A 16,412-nucleotide genomic window follows, 5' to 3' on the forward strand; every position below is an offset into this window, starting at 1 on the left:
ACAATAGAAGACTGACGTATTACCAAGTCAATAAGGCATTTGATACAGTAGCTGGAGAGTAGAAGACAACATTTATGCTGTACTAGGACACAAGAAATGACTCAGTGGTTAACAGTGTGTACTGCTCTTTTAGAGGACAAGAGTTAAGGTTCCAGTCCCCCACATCAGGTAGCTCACAACCACTAGTCCAGGAAGACCTCACAACTAAGTCAATATGGCATAATCTCACACAAACGTATACACATGGTTAAACACAATTAAAATAAACATTTTTAAAACGTATAGTATATCAGTTTACTCTCTGTGCTGGCTAGTCTTATGTCAATAAGACACACAGCTGAGCTATCTAAAAGGAAAGCACTTCAACTGAGAAAAGTTTTCCCTAAGACCCAACTGTAAGTTAGCGATTGAAAGGAGAAGGCTCAGCCCATTGTGGGTGGAGCCATCCCTGGGCTGGTATTCCTTGGTTCTATGAGAAAGCAGTTGAGCAAGATATAGGGAGCAAGAAATTAGAAGCAACCCTCCATGGCCTCTGCATAAAATCCTGCCACCAGGTTCCTGCCCTGTTTGAGTCCTTGATTTCCTTTGAAGATGGGCAATGAGAAAGAAGTATAAGTCAAATAAACACTTTCCTCCCCAACTTGTTTTTTGATCATGGTGTTTATTTGGCAGCAATGGTAATCGTAACTAAGACACATTGGTACTAATATTGGGAGGTATTGCTGTGACAAACCTGAGCGTGTTTGTGAGAGGATTATGGAATGACTTTGGAACTTTGGTCTAGAAAAGACATTAAGTATTGAAATCTCAGCGGGATGTTCTCTGGATGATTGGAAGATAATGTAGAAAGCATTGCAGAGGATTGAGGCTTGGCTTGAGAATTTTCAAGGGAAGTTTAAAGACTATCTGGATCGCTTTTTATTTTAAGATTCTGCCCTTCTGGTTAGCTTGAGCAGTAGAATTAGCTGTGCTTAACAAGATACCAGGACTACTAAAGAAAAACCTTCGCTTTGCTGGGACACTCAATGCTGGTCAGCTGGAGCTCTGAATTTAGTGGTAATTAAAAAGGGACCAGTATCACTGAAGTGAAATATTCCTGGTAGTTGGCACTAAGAAACTGTCTTCTAGAGGTGACCACGGTTGTACCTCACTCTGGCAGCCTAACATGGCAGTGTAAGGTTCACCCAGGTGGTACTGATTTTGAAAGAATAAGGTGTTCATGGAGAGCAGCTGAGACTTGGCACTGTGAGAGGCCAGGAGAGGCCATTGGTGAAGGTGCTTGACACCATGAAGATAGCCTATGAAAGGCTATTGGTAAAAGTGTAGCCCAGTTATGACAGCAGAGCCCCAGCGATTTTACAGATGCCTGTATAATGGGACAACCACCAAGGACATCAGCAGCAGTGGAGTGGGACCAGCTAGACCCTAGAACACGAGCTGTTTGTGCTGTAGAGGACAGGGCAGAAGACGTGACCCAAGCCCCTCAGAGGAATCCAAAGGATGGCAAGTGTGTATTTGACACTGGCCAAAGGGTTTACAAAGTTGGAATTTGGCCTTGCTTTGGTTTGATTATGACTATGCCCTGGTTCTTCCCTCTTGAAGAAGTTATTTAAATTAATTTTGATTTTCTTTTTTTTAATTTAGGTTAGAAACAATTTTGTTTCACATGTCAATCCCAGCTCCCTGTCCCTCCCCTCCCCTCCCACCTTCCCTCTTGGTCCCCCAGTTCCCCACCCAATCTCCACTCTGATCACCAAGGAGGGTGAAGCCCTCCATGGTGGATCTCCAGTAACTGTCATTTCATCCAGGGCAGGGCTTAGGCCCTCCTGCAAGAGTCCTGGCTGAGAGAGCCTCCCATACTGTGGCATGGGCACTCAAAGTCTATTTGTATGCCAGGGGTAAATACTACCCAAGGACCCATAGATTACCTAGGTCCCCTCACTAACACCCACATTCCCTCTTGAAGTAAGAAGTTATTTAAATTTATTTTGATTTTCATAGGACCCTATAGCTGAAAGACTTACACACTTTAGACTTTTGGAGATTGGATATTTTAAACAGACTGAAATTTTGATGTTTCTGAATCTGTGTGACTTTTAAGGAACTGTAAGTTTTTAATGTGAGATATGGGGGATGAATAAGAAAGGAAAGGTTGTGTCTTAATAGTGATATATTCATGTGTCAGGTTGATAAGGGATGAGTTGTGCTGACTAGTCTTATGTCAACTTGACACACATAAATGAGTTATCTGAAAGGAGAGAACTGAAAAAATGCATCCATAAGATCCGGTTATAAGGTATTTCCTTAATTAGTGATTGAGGGGGGTGGACCCAGCCCACTGTGCACGGAGACATCCCAGGGATGAGGAAGCCATGGAGAGCAAGCCAGTAAGAAGCATCAGATCCTGGTTATTGGTTCTTGCCCTGTGGGAGTTCCTGTCATGATTTCATATGACGATGAACAGCAAAATGTAAGTATAAGCAAAATTAACACTTGCCTCTGCAACTTGCGTTATAGTCATGGTGTTTAGTTGCAGCAATAGAAACCCTAAATAGAATGCTGAGCACACAGTATATGTGATGAACATTTATCAGTCTATTTTCCATTTTATTCTCTCTCAAACTTCAGAGGTCCCTAATGCTATAAAGTCATAAACCATAATTTATTAAGGGGATATAAGTAGTTGTAATTAAGTACTGTGAGAAAATTAATAACCCTTCTGGTAAGAGTATAAGATGACAGAAATATAGAGTATTCATCACTATATTTAGTAAAATTTTAGGAAAAATGAAGATAAGTAGCAATTATTTTTTTCTTTCAACACTATGCCAATGAAATGTTTCTATGCATGTTATACAAATAAAGAGACTAAGACCTTAAAGCCTCCATAGGCTGTCACTGTATTATAGATTTATGATTTAATCTACAGTTAAGTTTAGACCACTCAGCCAACCTTGAGTCTTTGTAAATGAATCCACTGTCTCTTAAATTTTCCTGTAGCTTTTTGTAGAGGAAACACTCCTATGTTACTTCAATTCACAAAAAGTTCATTCAATAAAAGCCTGAATAAATTAGCCAGTTCTGTCTAAAGATTAGAGTTCATTTTAAAATTTTTATTATGTATGTGTGTGAGGCTGAAGGAGTTTGTGTGTACTACTCTCTGAAGCTGGAAGGCATCAGATCCTTGAGAGATACAGTTATAAGCAGTTGTGAATCTCCTGAAGTAGATACAGAGCAGCAAGCATTATTTACCTCACTGCCAACCATCTCTCCAGTCTGTAAAGCTGCAACTTCTTAATAGGAAGTAAATGTTGGAATAAAAACAGCTCATCTCTTAGCATGTTAAACAATCTCTGTGGTTTTATGATATCAGTATAACTAGTTTATTGTGTTTCTTGAAAATGATCAACAGATATGCAGTAGGGAATTTCCCAACCAGAAATAGATTGCAATTATTGAGGTTTTACTTCAATTTCTCTGTTTGACACCTTCAGAAGATAACGTTTGTAATGATGGAATCGGAGTGCTATAAAATCTTGAACAGATACTTTTTTTTAAGGTTGAAAGATAACAAGGAAATTATTGTAATCCTGATTGTCATCATTGTAAAGCTCTTCTGTGAAGAATACTGGGCAACTTCAAAAGAAACGCTAGAGGGTGGTGGTTTTCCTGTGGAGGTTTACATATTGAAATTCATACCCTCTTTCTTGAATGTACATATCATGAAACGCATGTCAGGCATCTAGTAATGATCAAGATAAAAGCTATTGAAAGCAGCAACCTTACAGAAGCTCCACAGTTAGATTTAGAGGTGTAAACACACAGTTGTGCTGCCTTTAAGAGCTTAAATCCATTCTGCGCAATTTGCCGGAAGCAGCCACCTTGGTGGTAGATGAAAACAGCTCGCCTAATACACCAATTGTAGTTTCTCACTAAATTTTAAGAAATATTTTGTATATTACTAAATGCATCTGTGTGTGTGTGAGTCTGCATGTGTGTGTGTCTGCATGTGTGTGTGTGTCTGCATGTGTGCGTGCGTGTGTGTGTGTGTGTGTGTGTGTGTGTGTGTGTGACTCTGCATGCATGCATGTACACACATACATGAATGAATGTGTCTATCTGTTTCTTCCTTTTCTCCCTACAGAATTGTGAGCAGGTGATTCTTTCTCTCCACTTAGCTCTTTCACTCCTAATAGATCATGGAAGTCACTCTGCTTAAAAACATACAGAGTAATCTGATGCTTTCCAGAGGTAGATTTAAATAAGTCAGTATTGATAACCATTTAGACCCATCCAGCCCACCACTGCTTTAAACCATCACCATAATGTTCACTACTTGCAATTATTCAGCAAATGTGAAATAACTAGGACAGGGGTATATGAACAAAAATAATTGGCAAATCTTTATATATTTTAAAGTTTAGATTTACCATATATACATATACATATATATAGTGTATGTGTGTGCATAAACATGAATATATATTAAATTTTATATAGTAAAATATGAAAATATCAATATATTTGCAGATAAGAGGGTTTATACACCTGTCAGTCATGTGTGAGACTATCTTACCAGCACAAGATATCTCTTCTTTATTTCCATTTTTGCAGTTTTCTCGTGAAATTCAATATGCATTTTCATATTATGAGCAATGTAGAGTATCTTTGGATGTAACTGAAGCTTTTTTAAAAATTTACTGAAAACCTCTGCTCCTCATCTGTCAATTTTATTTTTGCGTTTTGACTTGGCTCTAATGGATCTGTAACCTCTTTTTTTTCCTTTTTGTGAAAAAGACAGCTTTTCGTTTTCTTATGTAAAGTGAATTGTGCATCCTGACTGTTAAGAACTGAAAGCGTTAGTGTTTCATTTTTCACTTCTCCTCGCTACGATCGTCTGTGGAAACTGTGTGTGTCACCACATCATGAAGCCTCCAGTCATCTTTGGATTTTGACCCAGTCTGTGTGTTTCACTCAGTGAAGGGAAGTTATTTTCATTTACCGACGGTAAGCCACAGTGCATGTGACAACTCTAGGGAGTCTAGCCTTCCGCACTGCGTGGTGGCATGCAGAGCTTGAAAGGGGCTTCCTGCCCTTGACTGTCTGCTCTCAGCCTTGTCATTGTTATGAGTGAATGAAAATGCCGCAGCCTCACCTAGAACATGAACCCAGGTCTAGCTACAGACAAAGGACAGCACAGGCTTTTAAGTTTCCACACACGCATGGGAAGACATACAGGTAGGAAAGGTAGCACAGACTGTTCTGCCTAGTGTGTTAGGCACCTCAGCTGACCCAAGCATTGGCTGACCAATCTCAGTGCCATTTGCACGCCCTTGAAATGAAAAAAATTCAGACGGTTTAAGTTTGCATGCCATTTAAGAAATAACATGTGAAGTTTTATACCGTTGAAGATGTCCGACCTATGATAGAGTGAATAGAAATTAGACATGCTATGTTTTTAGCTTATTGCAATACAAAAGCGTATTAAATTACTCAGTACTGATTTCTGCATATTTTGTTACTTAAGAAATGTAATGAGATAACAATTTATTCGCTATGGCAAAGGAAAATGCCCACAACTCAGCTAACTAAAATGATATTTGCAAGAGAAATAAAAATGTAGAGACATTGTGGTGTTGTTCCTAGATCTTTGAAACAGAGGAAATTTAGAAAATCAAGTTGTAGACTGAGGAGTGGGAAGTGCTTGTCAACAGCAAGAAAACTTTTCCAGATGCGATGGGGAAGCTGCATGTATGAATTTACAGGCACTGAGAATGCTGATGAAAAAGGACAAACTGCAGCAGAAAGACACTGGACTACAGAGAAGACTTCTGAACTGAACCAACCAGTGTATTTTAAGGATGTTATGACCGCAGTCTGGAAACCAGGATATGTGTTACGTTGGGGAAGGGGTTATGCTTTTGTTTCCACAGGAGAAGAAAAGCTTTGGGTTGCATCAAAATTAATTAAGATTCGATCAGAACAAAAGACATCTCAGGAGGAGGAAGACAACAGCTCAACTACAAATTCATATACCACCATGGGTAAAGTGACTTCCTAAAAGGAAAGAGAAGTGTTTTGTTTTTTGTCTTCACAGGCAAACTCAGCAAAGAATACTGGACATATGGATTCCTGAAGGAGAATGAATAGCTACCCTGAGGACCATCAAACAAACAGTAACTCAGTATGGTATCAAAGTCTAAATCTCTCTATATTGTTTTTTCACAGTACCCTTTTATCTTTATTTCTTCACATACCTCAGTTCCCATTCATTTATCTGAAGCTGGCTTTGGAGTTGGATTGGCTCTCCTACTCTAAATTCAAGCATACTATTTAAATAAAATTCAGAATTTCTGTATTATATCAAAGAGCCATTGATATAAGACAAAAGAAAATAAAATTAGGGACTGTTATCTGTGGATTTCTTTTTCTGAAAAGTCTAATTTCCTTCATGTTTACCATCTTCCCTATTGTCACCTCTTCCGGTATGCATACATATAAAAGTTAAAATATTTCTTTGTTAACATTAATGTTTGAGTTTTCCAGAGAACAAGGGATTTCCTGACAGCAATCTTCAACTGCTTCAGAAAGAGAATGGGGATCCACTTCCTTGACTTCACTGATTCGACTGGAGGCATCTGAACTGCCCCACATCATTGACTCCACCTGACAAGCACTATCCTGAAACTGGCTTGAAACTACATCACTCTACACAACTCTGGACCAAGAAACTGAAACAGCACATCTTCTACAATCTGGCCAGAGCTCCAGACGAGAGCTTCAATCAACACTAGAACCCCAGTCAGGAACTTCAATCAAGCATCTCCTGCCATACAGAGACTGTCTGATCTACAGAGATTTTGTTATACTAACATTTTTCTTCTCACAGGTCCCCATGAGATTATCATCGTCCCATCTCAGCAGGAAGTAGTTTTGAGAATTCCACGCCCCTCTCCCTACTATTGATATTATAGGATAGTTTACACCTGTTAGTGTTAGTTTTCCATTATTTTAGAGTTGGGATTGGAAGGAGGTGTTCAGATTTGGGTGTTTCTTTCAGATAAATTTAGGTTTAGATGGGATAGATGTTTGATACATTTTGTTCATTGACACAAGTTAGTTGTTTTAAGTTTAAATATCCTTTTTAGACAAAAAGGGGAATTGTAGGAGGAAAACAATGCCGCCATTAACCATGTGACTTACTAGAGGCGCATACAGATGAGGTAATAAAAGAGCGGTTTACCACACTGCTAACCACACCCACTTTAAGCATGACTAAAGACATATACATACATAGGCAGTGAACTACGTCACTAGCTAGGCCCACTTTTGGGCATGGCTAGGGGGCGATATGGAGGAAGGTATAAAAGACTGACCTACGGAAGTCTTGGTCTCTTTTTCCGGCTCTCGGCTTCCAGTTGAGCGGCGGAAAACTACTCGGCTCATCTGGGTTACTTGTTTGGTATCTTGTGAGTAATTTCTACAATAAATACTTAGTTTTACTTTTAGTAAGTGTGCCGTTTATTGTTATAACATCATTTGGTACATCACCCCAGTATTCTTAATGAAGGGTCACACGTGCCAAATTCAGCAAACAAGGACTTCAAAAGACTAAAATTATGAAAATTAGCCCTCTTACTAATTTTTGTACATAGAGCATCTTAATAAACTCTATGCTACTTTGAAACATTAGATATTTCCAATAAATTGTCATTCTGAGACATTTTAGATTTTCGTATTTCAGGGCCAGAATGGATGTCTCAGCTGCTAAAGCCTTTTAACTCCCAAGTCTGACCACCTGAGTCCCATTGATGGAACCCACATGATAGAAGGAGACAACCAGAGAAACTGCACCCTCAAGACTTCACGGAGCCCACACATGCTCACAATGGAGATGTAAGTGTAAAATGCTGTGTTTCTTTGCTCCGGTTTTTAATCCTAGGCCGTCCATGAGAGATAAAGGTGAACATTACTCACATGCAGGGGGTGTAACCACTTTTCCTGGAACCTTTGTATCTCTTTCATCTAAGAATTTCCTTCTTTTGATTAATTGCTCTGAAGGAGATATATGTCTTTTCTGTGGACTTCATTTATTTCCAGGGGTCCTTGGTATTTTGGGGAGGCAACTACTTCATGTCTGTTTTTTAATTAGATGTACTCAGTTCTCTTATGTCCTTTGCCTGTTATTAAAATTAATTTTCTTCAATTTTGAAATATTCACCTAAACTTTGTTGTTTTCTGTTAGTGATTCTTTGTAGTTCTTTCATTTTATTGTACAGTTTTCCCTTTCATGACTTAGAATGCAGTCACCGAATGTATTTTGTTTTTGTCAATATTAGATTGGTTATATAGGATTTTAGAAATCAAGAAAGGTATGAATATTTTTAGGTTCACAGCTCTAGCAGTATTCCTCAAATTTCCAGGCTCTTCTGGAACATGGGTTCCTATCTAAAATCACTAGCAGTTTCCTGGTTTTTTTTTTTGTTTGTTTGTTTATTTTTTTCTTTTTAAGTTGAATGTGTGTTTTCCTTTCCCTAATCTTTCTGTTCTGGTAAATTTAGATTCACTTTCAAGCATATTCTATTCTCCTTAATATACAGTCATATTTTCATGCTGAGGACAGTATTTTGGGGGGAATTCAGACAACTCATCGAATTGATCCTAAACCATAAGTCTATTGTCATGCTCTTTAATTTAGCATGTGTGAAAAACAGTTGGGAACTTTAATACCTCCTGTCAGACAGTCCCAATTTGGGGCTTGCATTAGCCACACTGTACAAAATCAGCTCTCATCACAGCAAGACCCTCCCTATTCTAGTGTCAATTTCTGTTCTAGTTTGCTTCTCTGTTGCCATAATGAAATGAAGACCATCAGCAACATGTGGAAGAAATACACCTTAGACTTGCAGGTGACAGCCCATGATCAGGAGATACAAAGAAAGAGACCTGGAAACCAGTAGCTGAACACTCAGGCTTGTTCAGCCTGGTTTCTTCTTCTTCTTCTTCTTCTTCTTCTTCTTCTTCTTCTTCTTCTTCTTCTTCTTCTTCTTCTTCTTCTTCTTCTTCTTCTTCTCTTCCTCCTCCTCCTGCTCCTCCCCCTGCTCCTCCTCCTCCTTCTTCTCCTTCTTCTCTCTTTTTTAAAATAAATGTTTATTTAAATGAAAAACAATCTTATTTTACATAACAATCCCAGTTCCCTCTCCCTCCAGTGCTCCCATGCCTCCAGCCAACTCCCCAAACCACCCCCTATCCACTCCCTAGGGAAGGTGAGACCTCCCATGAGGAATCACCAAATTCCAGACTCTTCTAAATGACCCTGTTAACTTTCTCAGCATGCAACACATTTTTCAACTTCTTGGAGAGTTTTGACTATTAAAGACACATCTGCATTCTAAACAATGGACATATGCTATTGGTTCTTTAATTTGTATTTTTGTAACTATGCTAATCGGGAATAGATTTTTTTTCTCTAACGGCTCCACACAAGCACATCTTTCTATAAACACCGTTCCCCAGTTGTCACATAGTTACTCTGGTCTGACTTTCCTCCTTCGTTGGGGTCGTATCTTTTATATCTCCCCATCCCCACGCTTCTAAATTTCCTGCGTGTATCCCCCACCCCACCCTGCCCCATGCTCATAGTACACACAGTTTAGGGTAGATTACACCCACTTACATTCTCTGGTTTAGTTTCCCTGAAGTTTTGACTTCAGAGAATTTACATACGAAACGCTTTCAAACATGCGTCATATGACATTCAAAGATCTGGAGCTGACAGCTCTTCTTAAATGTCAAACAGGTAACCTCAAACAGAGTATCATAGTTTGGATAGAAAATGTTCCCCACACCCTGTCTGATCCCAACTTTCCTGTGTGTGTGTATTTCTCATTTCTTTAGCCTTGTATCACCCTATTCAGCTTCCTAGGACCATGTCTTCCATGTGTCATGGCCTCCCTTCCTCAAACTCTTTGTACTCTTCTCTGTCCCTTATATGGTCCATGTCCTTCTAGACACTCCTGGCACAGATTCATGCCTCCTGTTTATAGGGTGTGTTAGCATAACAAAATTGACCTCTGTCTCCTTCCAATGGCACACCTCACTGTGGTGAAATATTACCTATGATTTATTAAAGCTTGCCTGAGAATTCAGAGAGCAAAGACAGCCACACGCCATAGAATCCAGGCATACACCGTTAATCCCAGCAGCCAGAAGCTAGGAGGTCGTGGTGGTGGTGGTACACACCTTCAATCCCAGGACTCAGTGCTAAGAGGCAGATGGATCTCTGTGAGTCCAAGGTTATCCAACTCTATGCAAAATTGATCCAGTCCTAAAGAGAAACAGCTCTCACAAAGATGATCTCAGCAACTGTGATCTCATGCCTTTACTCCCAGCACTAGAGGGGTATATAAAACAGGAGCAAGGTTTCAGTATCAGACATTCATTCTCCAGCCATGTTGAAAATAGGAATGTCCCAGCCCTATTAGAGGAAAGAGCTCTCTGATAGCTTTGTTGTTTTGCTTTCCTGATCTTCAACTTGAATCCCAATATTGGTCTCTGGATCATTCATTTGTTCATGCTAAGCTTAACCACATTGGAAACATTGGAAACATTGGCCTTCACTCACTAGCTTGACATCACAGAATGAGTCAGTGAGGTCGGTGTCTAAATACTTCCTCCATGGACCACCTCATCATTTTTATCTTATTGTAAAATCCAGTCTGCAATAATTTAAAAAGATGAAATAGACTAGTGAAATGAAAGCAAATGCTAGACTTACTATTAATTTTAATTTTTTAATTACCTGTATTTGTACCTTATCCAAAATTCATAAAAGGAGCTTATTAATCATACTGTCTTACAAGATAATACACGCTTAGCATTTCCAGTTTCATGAAAGTTTCTAGAGATGAGGTTAAACTCCTTTTATCATATTAGATCTAAGTAAAAGGAAATCTAAATATTTGTGGGAGGAGAATGGTAAATGCCTTTAATTAAAATTAATAAATGGCTTGTTTTGAAGACTTAATCCTTCCTTTATCAGGCTAGATAAGAAGTATTTGCAGCAACTTGAAAAATGTATTCTACTAGGCTGAAAACAGATTTATGGCAGTGTTTTAGGTAAGTCCAGGTTTAATTTCTTGTAGTTTTCAGAGGGAGAATACATGGACCCAGAAGGTTAAGTATCTCATTCATCTATTCAGTCTTGGATAAGTGGGGCTGAGACGCCACCATAACTGCTGTGAGATTTATGCTGCTCTTCTCTGTTCCCATTGCTGGTGTCATGGGAGTGTTTCTTTTTCCTTTTTTCTTCAAGCGTACGCCGTGTTTCCAGTTTAATTAGATATAAACATCTGGAGAAGTTTTCATTTTTTTTAAAGAAACAGTTTTAAGGTCCTGATTGAGACATCCAAATTTCATTGCCAAAGTACAGCACTAACTGCCCTGTACTGTGAGACAGCCAAACCCACTAGCTTCAAGTAATTACTGTTCCCAGGCAAAAACACATAATTATTCAGGTGAAAGAAAGCAGTTTTGTAGCACCTGTGTGAGATGCTTGTGCATCTCATGCAAGCATCATTTTTTTTAAAATACTGTTTCCTTAGTCAACTCAGGGGTCAATGTTTTATAGAACTGTAGAAAAATATTTGCTATCGGGTATGTGGAATCTGTAAAAGGAAATATGATTCTTGCTTATCAGATTTCCTGAGACTTTCCCTCCTCTCTAATCTAACTGGAATAGGAAGGGTGATTTGAAATATGTGTACTAGAAGGAAAAAAGAGAACCATTTGATGGTAAGTTAAAATGAATAAAACATTTTGGTGGGTTGGAGAATGGAGAAATTGCTAAAAATAGCAAAATGAAAATAAAATTTTACAAGATATAAACTCTGCCTCCAAATATGACCAGTTTCATATATATATATGCGTGTGTGTGTGTGCGCGTGTATACATATATATTTATACATATATGTATATATATGCCTCTCTGTATGTGTATGTATAGGAAGCCTTATAATTTTAAGTATGAAATGGTAGTTGTTTAATATATCATTTTAATACATTATAGCACACAATCGTGTTTCTACTATTGAAATAGAACACCACAGACAGGGTAAATTGTAAACAATAGATGCATATTTGCATACTACTCAGGAGGGTTTTGAAGTCCAAAGGCATCTGCATTTTACTGGGACCTATTTTCTGGATTATAACATCATGTAGCACGGGACCCCTAAAGAAATTAAGAAGTTGGGGGCCCAAGAATCTGTGGGTAAGAGAATTTACTTTTTTTGGTTTGTTTGTTGTTTTGGGTTCTTTGTTTGTTTGTTTCTACATTTTTTGAAACGGGGTTTCTTTCTTTAGCCTGGCTGTACTGGAACTTAGTCTGTAGGCTGGCCTGCAACTCAAAGAGATCCACCTGCCTCCCAATACCTCCCAAGTGCTTCGATTGAAGGCATGGGCCACTGCTTCCCAGCAAGAATTCACTTATAAGACAAAGCTGTTTCCAGGATAACTGGCCCTTAGCTGCATTAATGGCATTAATCTTTTCATGACAGTGCAGTGTCATTATTAAATATCCTACCTTCTAAAACTACTATTTAAGTATTAGGAGGCATATCTCTTTGGGAGTAAGGGAAAAACGCTGCTACAGGTTTCTTTGTGTCTCCTGATGATAGGCTGTCACCTGTAAGTCAAACGTTTATTTCTTCCACATGTTGCTGATGGTCTTCATTTCATTATGGCAACACAGAAGCAAACTAGAACAGAAATTAACACTAGAATAGGGAGGGTCTTGCTGTGATGGACCCAATCACCTTATTTTGGGAGAGGACTGTGGAAGTGTCTGGAATTTTGGACTATGCAATATCTCAAATTCTTACAACTGAACAACAGAAAATGATTGTGTAATACATAACTGCTCTCAAAGATAAAATAGCTCTTCATTACTTCAAAGTTCATGGCTATGGTTTTGAAGTAGATAACTCAAAATAAAGTATAATGTGTGTGTGTGTGTGTGTGTGCGCGCGCACGCACACACACGCGTGCACACATGTGTGCAAGCATGTACATCATGATTTGAACCACCTAGGGCACATGTTAGTCTTAGACAAATGTGCAGCCGCTGAGCTACATACCAGCTCCCATCAAATCACAAACACAATCACATTTGAGATTACCAACCGCAAATAAACTAAATGCTATCTTGCGTTAAGTGTCTTGTCCATCTTTACTTTGGTTGTCTGCCAACCTCGTTTTTCTATTTCCTACATGCACACCCACATTTATAAAACTGCAATGAACATATGTGCCCCACATCTCCTGCCGTTATTCTCTTGAATTCCCTGTCATTTCATTTGCTTCTGTAGAAACTTCTCTCTGAGCCACACAGCTGATACAGTCTGGAGCTGACCAGTCAGTTCTATTATTAGCGTCTGTAGCTCCCATGGTGTGTAAGTACATTTCCTTTCTTGTTCCTGACAAATTGCACTGTAAGCATCCTGGAGGATGAAATTGTCTCATTGACCACTTGTTCCATTTGCAGAGTATTGTGGCAAAAAATATATATATATGTATATAATATATTGAAAAATTGAAGAGGACAAAAATAGTTTATAAATCCAGAGTGTAAGCTTAAAATATAGACATCGGGAAATTCCTGTCTCAGTAATACTTAGTTTATGTCTAAAACATTGGAAATTATATGAAAATTACAAAACATTGAATAAATATTATTTGGTGACAGAAAAAAATTATTACAATATATATAAACAGTGTGTTTGTCACCATGAACCCTTATTAAATCAAGGGCACATGGGAAGCTATATTAAAAAAAACATGGATGACTGTTTTCTCATAGAAATTAGCTATTCCTTTATTGAGGTTTAAGTTCAATGAAGAATATAAACAAAATAATTGTATTTATTTATATTTATATAGTTAACTATGTTGGGGCCTAGCCCCCACAGGGTCTCTGAGTTGTTTGTCAGCTGGTAGCCACAGGTGCATCTGTTTTCTAGTCCTGGCTTACAGCCCCCACATTGCCCCACTGACATCAACATCTAGCAGGAGGAAAGCATGCTCTCTTCCACCTGGGGTTTTTCCACTGTGTTGTAAGACTGTATATAAGACTTCTCCCTCCTACAAGAGAGAGACCTCTTAGCACTTGCAAAATAAAGACACATCTTAGTACAACAGCTGGACATCTGATTTTTCTTTTCCTGATACCTCAGGGTTGCTTGTGGCGTGGGTGCCACAATTGGAGGTCCCACTGAGATCCACAGAGACTTGGCAAGACTGGGAAAGTTTGGCCAGAAAGAAGACTCAGGAGAGAAGAGACTTGAGAAAGAAAAGAATTAAAAACAGGTACCTCAACTTCTAACAGTAAAATTAAATGATCAAATCCCCAGGCTTTTGCTTGAGAAATCACCTTCTAAGGAGAAGGTGTATTAAATTAATCTCCAGCCTTTCGCCTGATCCATTGAGGTCAGAAAAGTAAAGGGAAACTGAGAGATCGCCCTCAAAGGCTGGCCAGCAAGTAGGTTAAATCTCCAGGCCTTTGCCCACAAGGTCGGGAAAGAAAGGGGAACCTGAGATATAGCCCTCAGTTGGAGGGTGGATTGAATAAATCTTAAGGCTTTTGCCTAAGGGATCATCCTCGGTTGGAGGATGGATTAAAAATAGGTGAATTCAAAATTGGTAACAGTTAGTAAATGAGGTACTGGTATTAAGTGAAAGAAAAGAAAAAGGTAAAAGTATATGGAATGGAAAATACACAGAGAGTCTGGATACTGTGTGTTGTTGTGTTGTCTTTAAATTGTTTAATTGCTAAGAAAAAAAAACAAAAACTACTAAAAGACATTTGATTATCAATGTTGCTAAAATAATCCAACTTACATATTTTAAAAATGCTTTGACTTCTAAATTTAAATAAAAGGACAGGTTACTTGGGAAAAAATTTGCATTTGTTTCCACAGAAAATAAAATGCTGTGGGTTCCTTCCAGACTAGCATGGTTTGATGAAGCAAGACCTCCAGAAGCAGTGGCCCAAGTGATTCAACATCTAAAACAGCTAAGATGATGATCCTTACAGACCCCAAAAATAAGGACTTATACAGGTTTCTGAGTTTTGTCATGATCCCATCGTATTTCAGCGCCCCTTAACAGCAGGAAGTAGTTTGGAAAGAAAGATGCCCACATTCCCAAATATTGTTTATAAATGTTTGTTTGCATTTATACAGGGTTGGTTATTGCTATAAATTTAAGGTCAATTTTGTGAGTCATCTCTAAAAACTTTGTACAAGGAGTGGGTATGGCTGTAGTCCCTGAGAAAAACAGCAAAAGCCTATAACATGGCCTGGGGGCCAAAGAAATCTGTATAAAAATTCTATAGAATAGTAAACAGTTCAAACAAAATTTCAAAAAATAAAAAAGGGGGAGATGTTGGGGCCTAGCCCCCACAGGGTCTCTGAGTTGTTTGTCAGCTGATAGCCACAGCAGGTACAACTGTTTTCTAGTCCTGGCTTACTGCCCCCGCATTGCCCCACTGACATCAACATCTAGCATGAGGAAAACATGCTCTCTTCCACCTGGGGTTTTTCTACTGTGTTGTAAGACTATATATATAAGACTGTTCCCTCCTACAAGAGAGAGACCTCTTAGCAGTTTCAATGAAGACACACACACACACACACACACACACACACACACACACACACATTCTACTGGCAATAAAGACATTTCTTAGTACAAACACCTGAATATCAGGTCTTTCTTTTCCTGATACCTGGACTTGCTAGTGGTGCAGACGCTGCAAACTAAAAAAGTTAAAATACATATTAGTGCATGACATCAATAATTTATAGAAACATTTTGAGAAGTATATATGGGCTAATATAGATGACATAAAAATATACCTATTTAAAAATATATTCTCTGAAATATATTTTAAAATTGCAACATCATATCTTGCCAAAATATTTGGTGAACATATTTGAGTTATCAAGAGATGTGCTCTATTGACATTCTGGGATCATGACATTATTAATGAGTTGGGGATGACTGCCATAATATTAGACTGTTTTAAGATCATTAGAGCGATAGTTTTGTAACTGGCATAGTGTCTGATTTCTATTTACTTTTCATTGCTCTGTAAATTCATACTTCTAGAGAAAGATCAGATTGATTTAGTGCTATTTATAACACAGTTTTGTTTTTGTTTCTCTGTAACATACTCTACCAGATGTGAAAATGTTACCATCATCTTTGTGCCCAAAGGGAACTTCCACAGTTGCTGTGAGGGGTGAAGTTGTTTCCCTGACTTAGGAACCGTGTATCTATTACCAGCATCCAGCAAAGTGTGATAATCTAATGCTAACATGCAAGTAGAGCAGATCTGAGAACATTCCCAATTT

At 38.5% G+C, this 16,412-nt stretch overlaps 1 long non-coding RNA gene across 1 annotated transcript; it reads left to right on the plus strand.

Annotated features, from left to right (window-relative positions):
* The first annotated feature begins 7,750 nt into the window (after positions 1 to 7,750).
* On the plus strand, positions 7,751 to 15,046 carry LOC121135125. The gene is made up of 3 exons (XR_005872307.1): positions 7,751 to 7,896; positions 14,232 to 14,364; positions 15,004 to 15,046. It is a non-coding gene; the product is annotated as an uncharacterized LOC121135125 (long non-coding RNA).
* The last annotated feature ends 1,366 nt before the right edge of the window (positions 15,047 to 16,412 follow it).

The sequence above is a fragment of the Mesocricetus auratus genome, unplaced genomic scaffold, assembly GCF_017639785.1.
Source record: "Mesocricetus auratus isolate SY011 unplaced genomic scaffold, BCM_Maur_2.0 Super-Scaffold_100031, whole genome shotgun sequence".
NCBI lineage: Eukaryota > Metazoa > Chordata > Mammalia > Rodentia > Cricetidae > Mesocricetus > Mesocricetus auratus.